General features: G+C 40.3%; 1 pseudogene across 4 annotated transcripts in view; it reads right to left on the reverse strand.

The window, feature by feature from the left end:
* The window catches only part of LOC144280955 (tetratricopeptide repeat protein 39B pseudogene), a 55,868-nt pseudogene that overhangs the window by 48,995 nt on the left and 604 nt on the right, over nt 1-6,269 (reverse strand). The window contains exon 1 of one of the 4 annotated variants that reach the window (XR_013349407.1): nt 6,027-6,252. The exons of 1 other annotated variant lie outside the window; for it this stretch is intronic. The product of XR_013349407.1 is annotated as a tetratricopeptide repeat protein 39B pseudogene, transcript variant X4 (transcript). Of the gene's footprint in view, nt 1-6,005; nt 6,253-6,269 lie in introns of those variants that run through there. 2 more of the 4 variants (XR_013349404.1, XR_013349405.1) reach the window with 2 other exon arrangements.

The raw sequence follows: 6,269 nt of genomic DNA on the forward strand, positions 1-6,269 counted from the left end.
ATTGGAGTTTTTTTTTTTCAAGGTTTTATTTATTTATTCATAAGAAACACACACAGAGAGACAGAGACATAGGCAGAGGGAGAAGCAGGCTCCACGCAGGGAGCCTGATGTGTGACTCAATCCCGGCACTCAACCACTGAGCCACCCCAGCATCCCTGGAATTGGAGATGTTTTTATCAAAGTTCTGACAGTCTTCATAGCAAGATTTGGGTACCACTGCACTCACCATGTTACAATTCTAGGTCTTAGTCTCATTTGAAAAATGAGGTGGTTAGACTAATGATTTAATAAAATTCCTTGTTTCCCTATGTGTTTCAAACCATTTCTTTCTTATGAAGTCTAAACTTATCTATTTGAGTCACAGTATATGTATCCATTTATCATTGGCTTGGGAATAGGTTTTCTATTTGCTTTTTAAAGAAAGGTACTCTTGTGATGCCTGAGTGGCTCAGTGGCTGAGCATCTGCCTTTGGCGCAGGGCATGATCCTGGAGTTCCAGGAATGAATCCCATATCAGGCTCCCTGCAGGGAGTCTGCTTCTCCCTCTGCCTATGTCTCTGTATTCTTTCTGTGTCTCTCATGAATAAATAAATAAAATATTTTATTTTATTTTTTAAGATTTTATTTATTTATTCATGAGAGACACAGAGAGAGAGAAAGAGAGAGAGAGGCAGACACACAGGCAGAAGGAGAAGCAGGCTCTATGCAGGGAGCCTGATGTGGGACTCGATCCCAGGTCTCCAGGATTACTCCCTGAGCTGAAGGCAGTGCTAAACCTCTGAGCCACCTGGGCTGCCCAAAATAAAATCTTTTTTTTTTTTTTTTTAGGAAAAAAGGTATGCTTAATCTTATTGAAATTAGTTTCAAAGGGGCATCTGCGTGGCTCAGTTGGTTGGGAGTCTCATGGAGTTTCAGCTCAGGTCATGATCTCAGGGTCATGAGATGGAGCCCCAAGTTGGCTCCAAGCTGGGCCTGGAGCCTGCTTAAGATTCTCTCTCCCTCTCTTTCTGCACTCCCTCTCAAAAAAAAGAAATTAGCTTCAAAGACTTAACTTTGTAATAAAAAGCAACAATTTCCCCATTGCTCATGAACATACATCCATTCCCCTCCCCACCCCAATTCCATAGGCAAATGCCTTTGCATAAACCCTTTAAGCAAGTTTCAGCATTTGATTTCAGGATTCTTGCAGATCCACTTTTCATGAAGAAAATTTCTTTTTCTGACTTGTTGGTTTTTTTAAGTGTCAGATTGTTTTTGTCTCTGTGGATAGGGTCAAAGAAGAAAAGTAACAATTTCACTTAGAAGCAAATGAGTGAAGAGACAAAGACATCTTAGGAGTGGGCATAAGCTGGTCACCGTGTTTCAGGGTCTTGTCCCTGGCTTTCCAGAAACAAAACTTCATTTCTGTCAGTGTACCCAGGTCATATCAAATTTTTAGCAGCTGACAAAGGTTAGTCAAACCACTACTACTGCCTCTCTTCTTCATCCTCCTAACAGCTAACATTTATTGAGTACTCAGTATGTGCTAGACACTGGGCAATGTCATTTGCTTGATTTACCTCATGTAATCCTAACAACTACTCTCTGAGATGAGTACTACTCTCAAACCCCATTTTGCAGATGAGGAATCTGAAGTACCAGGAGATTAACAACTTGATCAAGGGTAGGCAGCTATTAATTAAATGGTGGAGCCACGCTTCAAACCCAACGGTCACACTCCATGAGTTTATATGCTCTTAATCATTATACTATACCTACCACCTATCCTAAGGAAAGAATTCATGAAGAACAATAATTTTTATTGATTTATGGTAGAGGATATTCATTTCTGGGAATTGAAAAATCGGTATCAAAACATCAATGAGGGAAGTCAACAGTCTTGAGCAGTAATCTTTAAGTACAGCTGAGAGCAGGCTAATAACATAGGTTCTCTCTAAGATAGTGACAGTTTAGAACTGCTAAACTCTGTCCAAGCTAGTCTAGCTTTCTAGTTAAGACAACAAGGTGACCAAGTCCCTTTCATTTTTTTTAAATTTTTTATTTATTTATGATAGTCACAGAGAGAGAGAGAGAGGCAGAGACATAGGCAGAGGGAGAAGCAGGCTCCAGGCACCAGGAGCCCGACGTGGGATTCGATCCCGGGTCTCCAGGATCGCGCCCTGGGCCAAAGGCAGGCGCCAAACTGCTGCGCCACCCAGGGATCCCCCTTTCATTTTTTTTTAAGATTTTATTTATTTATTCATGAGAGACAGAAAGAGAGGGACAGAGACACAGGCAGAGGGAGAAGCAGGCACTCTGTGAGGAGCCAGATGTGGGACTCGATTCCAGGACCCCAGGATCATGACCCGAGCCCGAGGCAGACACTCAATCTCTGTGCCACCCAGGCGCCCCTAAGTCCCTTTCATTAATATTCTTTCTTTAGATAAGGAACAACATAATTCAATGGGGTTTGATGGTTTTACAGTTTCACTCTTTTTAATACAATCAGGCATTCCTCAGAAAGCCTCATCCTTACTAGATTGCTTTATATTCTTAAACCAGCCATTTAGTAGTATTTGTATCAGTGCAGCACTCTTGCATCACATTTTCATTCTTCCTAGTTTCACCCTTTCAAGTTGGTTAAGGCACTGGCATTTTTTACCTGTTGCTCCCCCAGCCCCATCTCCATACTTCAGTTCTGATTATAATCCAGGGCTTGGCTAACGAAAAGTTAATTTCTTGATACAAAATGAAAGAATTAGGGATGCCTGGGGGGCTCAGTGGTTGAGCATCTGCCTTTGGCTCAGGATGTGATCCTGTGGTCCCAGGATTGAGTCCTACCTCGGGCTCCCTGCATGGAGGCTGCTTCTCCCTCTGCCTCTGTCTCTGCCTCTCCTGGTGTGTCTCTCACGAATAAATAAATAAAATATTTTAAAAATGAAAGAATCATAAACATAATTCTGACGATTTTTCCTTCCTAGAAGTTTGTAAGAACATTCTAGAGGGAATAGAAGATTATGAAATGTTGAAAAAAAGAAAAGCAAGTTGTAGTTGAATACAGCTATTTGGACTGGCCCACAGTACACATATATATATAGCACACACATAAATACATATTAAAACACTAGTGTTTATAAGTACAGACTATTTTTTACATTAAAAATAGATACATGTGCGGGGATCCCTGAGTGGCCCAGTGGTTTGGCTTCTGCTTTGGCCCAGGGCATGATCCTGGAGACCCGGGATTGAGTCCCACATCGGGCTCCCTGCATGAAGCCTGCTTCTCCCTCTGCCTGTGTCTCTGCCTCTCTCTCTCTCTGTCTGTCATGAGTAAATAAATAAAATCTTTAAAAAAATAAAAATAGATACATATTCAAAAGGACTAAACCTGGTTTCGGTTTAAAGTTTTCACATACAAGCTAAAATTGGAACGATTTAAAAGTGAAACTAAGGGATCCCTGGGTGGCTCAGTGGTTTAGTGCCTGCCTTCCACACAGGGCGTGATCCTGGGGTCCCAGGGTTGAGTCCCACATTGGGCTCCCTGCATGGAGCCTGCTTATCCCTCTGCCTGTGTCTCTGCCTCTCTCTCTCTCTCTCTCTGTGTGTGTGTGTGTGTGTCCCTCATGAATAAATAAATAAAATCTTAAAAAAAAAAAGTGAAACTAAAATGGAATAGAAAATAAGAGAAAGAGTGAACTTTTCCTTTAATGCCTCTCTGGAAAAACTCAATTTAGGAAATGCAGATAAATTTCGAAAGCTGCTGTAAGAGGATTAAGAATTAACCCACCCTCTCATAAACTAATAATATAATCAGTATTATTTAACAACAGTAATACAGGGGCTCCTGGGTGGCTCAGTTGGTTAAGTGTCTGCCTTTGGCTCAGGTCATGATCCTGGAGTCCTGGGATCAGGCCTGGCATCAGGCTTCCTGCTAGGTCAGGAGTCAGCTTCTCCCTCTCCCTCTACCCTTCCCCCTGATCTCTTTCTCTCTTTCTCTCTCTCTCTCAAATGAATAAATTCTAAAAAAAAAAAAAAAAAAAAAAAGTGATATAATAAGAATCACTTAAAATTTCATATTAGGAAATCTTAGAATATTCGTTGAAAAAAAAAAAAAGATTATTCGTTGATTAAAGTACCTTTTATATTCCAATTGAATCTGGGAAAATGATCTTAATTTAACACATAATCCTATAGGCAGAAATTTATGTGGCTGAAACTGATTTCAAAAGAATCAGTGGAAATAAAAGTGTTCTGTACAATACTATCTCCCTGATTTGGATTGACATTTAGTGAAAAGAATTGGTTATGTGTTCTTAGAGTGTTCAGTAGACTAGTGTATGGAAATACCATTCAGAACTATTGTTTTTTCATGGTACCTAGGATAGCAAAGCTCAGCCTAGAATTGGCCCTTTTCTAATACAGATAAATAGCATGTAGTTAGCTTATCAAAGCACCTATTTCCTAGAGAGGAAGGCAAGCCAGGCAGGGTTTATCACTTTTCCTTTAATGTGCTTGAAAGCAGTTGTGTAAGTTGGAAAATTGCTTCTTTTCATATTTTTTATAGTATGACATCCTTCAGAATTCTCCTTAGTACAATAGACTTTGTATTCAGAGACAAAAAAACATGTATTGAGGCCTAATAGTATAATAAGTACTATCTTCCAATAAGTTACCTGTGCTTTGTGCAACAACACTTTTCATAAATTCTTTTTTTTTTTTTTTTTTGAGTGGCAGGGATGGGGTGGAGGGAGAGAGTCTTAAGCAGGCTTCTCACCCAGCTTGGAGCCTGAGGTGGGGGTCTATCAAGAGTTGGATGCTTAACAGACAGAGCCACCCAGGCACCCCCATAATTTCTTAATAGAAGAAAGTCAAATTAGTGAGCCTTTACAGAACTGATACCCAGTCTTCGAGGGAGTATATAAAAAGATCTTTATCATTTAATCCTTTGAGAAGAACCCAGTTAAGTAGAAAACACAATCAATAAAACTAAAGGAGAATAAATATAACATTCTATAGAACTTCTATTTTCTTGCTAGAATTTTCTTGCAATGGATGTATTCTTTCTATAATTTGATACATCTGAAAAAAATACGTATATAAATTTGTAGCATTGTCAAGAGAGGATCCATATTTTATTCACCAACTAAATCTCCTGTCTTCCATAGTCCGCATCACACATCCAGATACATCACGTGAAGTTACAGATGAAAAACATAGAGATACAAATAGCTAATGATTACATCTTTTATGTGAAGCAATTCCAACTCAAATATTCCAAGTATTTATTATATATAGTGTAATGTCTTTTTTTTTTTTTTTTTTGTAGCTGGTGAAAAAGGAGTTAAATCTGTATTTGTAGACTTGGCATTTGGAAAATACATTGCATAAAATCAAATCTGAAAAGTATAGCATTGGAAATATAGTCAATAATACCATAAAAATGTATGCGTGACAGGTGGTGACTACACTTAGGGCGAACATCCAGTAATGCAAAGAATTGTTAAAACACTATGCTGTACATGTGAAATGAATATAACATTGTATGTCAACTATACCTAATAAAAATACAATCAGAACTTATGTTAAGCAATTCTATCTAAAGAAAGGGTTTACATTTATTTTCTATAGAGTTTGGCTGAGCAGCAAGGCTGTTACTCGAAGACGACTTAAAGTCCCAGTCCTCAGGATAGGAGTATTAGTGGATGAGATGTGTTACTACAATTCAAAGCAGAAAGCACTAGAAAGAAAGCACAAATAAATCTGTGCTTCAAATGCAAATAATTTCATAACTGCCACTAGCTAGAATGCTTTAAGGATTTAGGGGCTTTGCACAATTTCAAAATAACCGTAAAACGAACTACAACTCTATTCCTCTGTGCCCCAGAGTCCAAGAACTCAGACGGTGTGGGTGAAAATTGGTTCTGAAGCGGCCGGAGGGTCGGTGCAGTCCCTGGGCACGGCACTCCTTTTGAGGCCCAGGGCGCAGTGACCACTACTCAGAATGGAGGGGTTTATGCAGCTCTCACCCTGGCCAAACTCCCGATTACCTCTGATGAGCCCCGGAGACGACTGAGCAGCAGTCTAAGCCAGGTCCCCCCGCAGAAAGGCGGCGACAGCTGCAACATCAGCGGTTAAATTTTACAGCCTTTCGTAAGGCCGGTGTAGTGTACCTGCAGTAAGACTACCTGAGCTGAGGGTTCCTAGACTGGGGGGAAATAAAAGGGGGGAGGGAGAAGGAAGGAAAAGGGGGAGGGGAGGGGAGGGGGCGGGACGCGGCGGGGAAGTCCACG

Source organism: Canis aureus, chromosome 12 (assembly GCF_053574225.1).
Source record: "Canis aureus isolate CA01 chromosome 12, VMU_Caureus_v.1.0, whole genome shotgun sequence".
Lineage (NCBI taxonomy): Eukaryota > Metazoa > Chordata > Mammalia > Carnivora > Canidae > Canis > Canis aureus.